The sequence below is a fragment of the Bos mutus genome, chromosome 14, assembly GCF_027580195.1.
Source record: "Bos mutus isolate GX-2022 chromosome 14, NWIPB_WYAK_1.1, whole genome shotgun sequence".
Classification (NCBI taxonomy): domain Eukaryota; kingdom Metazoa; phylum Chordata; class Mammalia; order Artiodactyla; family Bovidae; genus Bos; species Bos mutus.
In genome coordinates, this window is record NC_091630.1 from 42330958 (window position 1) to 42332477 (window position 1520).

Here is a 1520-nt window from a genome sequence, read left to right on the forward strand (position 1 = left end):
CACGGGCTCTTCATTAGGATGTGTGAGGGCCTCTCTGGTTGCCCCCAGCATGTGGGAATCTTAGTTCCCTAACCAGGGATTGAACCCATGTCCCTTGCATTGTAAGGTAGATTCTTAACCATTGGACCAGGGAAAATTCCAAGGCCATAGCATTTAGAAAAGACATACAGCAGGATAAATACCCAACACAACCTCAGGAGTACTGATCACCTTATTCACTTCCAGGTTCCACCAGGCTCTATGAACTTGGGGAAATTTCTACAAACGTTTGAGCTAAAAAAGCAGAGTTCGCTAGTTTCTTACCTCTTAATTTTGGGGGGAGGAAAAACACAGAAGGAGTTTAGCCCAGGGTTAAGCACACAGTAGACACTCAACACACGCTATTTTATAAGGAAAAGGGGAAGGTAGATGAGTGCAGAGCCTAAGGGATGTGGAGAAGAACCGGTACAGGACAGCAAGTGCTGGAGGAGTTGAAGTTCCAGCATTGCAGGACTGAGGATGGAACAGAGGTAAAAGCATCTCAGAAAGTTAGAGGCTGACTCACTAAAGAGTGAGAATGAAAGCCATTCAACTAGTGGAAATCCAAACACCATGAAAGCAGCATTCTATAGATCATCAACTTGTGACCCATGATGATGACCAAAGGAAACCTGTGGTCCAGGGACCCAAAGCCTTAATGAAGTGTCTGGTAGAAGGCATGAGGTAGAATCAACTATGGACATTTCAGGGGAACAAGATGTTCAATTTAAGATTTTCACACCCTTAATTATTCCTGTTTAATTCTTGAGTCTTCAAGTTCTCCTACTCTTCCGATTCTTTCCCTGAACTGACTGTTATATTTTTGCTCTTGTGATTAAAACTCTGGTCCTTGTATTTTCTGGCTGTGATCCTCATTGGCCCTCTGCTCAGAACCAAGGTCTGATACACACATTTGCCAGAAGCTTTCTTCTTTCTCTATTGCCTGAAGTGAAGTGAAATGAAGTCACTCAGTTGTGTCCGACTCTTTGCAACCTCATGGACTGTAGCCTACAACACTCCTCTGTTCATGGGATTATCCAGGCAAGAGTACTGGAGTGGGTGGCCATTTCCTTCTCCAGAGGATCTTCCCAACCCAGGGATTGAACCTGGGTCTCCCGCATTGTAGGCAGATGCTTTACCATCTGAGCCACCAGGGAAGTCCTCCATTGCCTGACCACATTTTAAACTGGGACATCATCAGGATTCTTGGAGCAAAGCCTGGATTCTCAAAATGGCCTGTTGTTGTTGTTCAGTCGCTAAGTCATGTCCGACTCTTGGCAACCCCCAAATGGACTGCTCTTCACTAAATGCCGTGCCCTTAACGTAGCCTGCAGTCATTTTACCACAAACACTTAGGGTACCTGTCCCAGTCGGGGCTTATGGCAGCGGCGGGGTCGGCGTCACTGTCATTGACTTTGTAGCTTGAAACATTGGGCTTCCTCCCTTTTGACGACACTTTGTGTCAACAATAGCCCTTTGTGACTATAAGCTGTAGAATTTTG

The 1520-nt window shown here is 45.7% G+C and overlaps 1 non-coding gene across 1 annotated transcript; it reads right to left on the minus strand.

Annotated features, from left to right (window-relative positions):
* Positions 1–1103: 1103 nt before the first annotated feature.
* Positions 1104–1175, minus strand: TRNAC-ACA (transfer RNA cysteine (anticodon ACA)). Its single transcript has one exon. It is a non-coding gene; the product is annotated as a tRNA-Cys (tRNA).
* Positions 1176–1520: the final 345 nt, after the last annotated feature.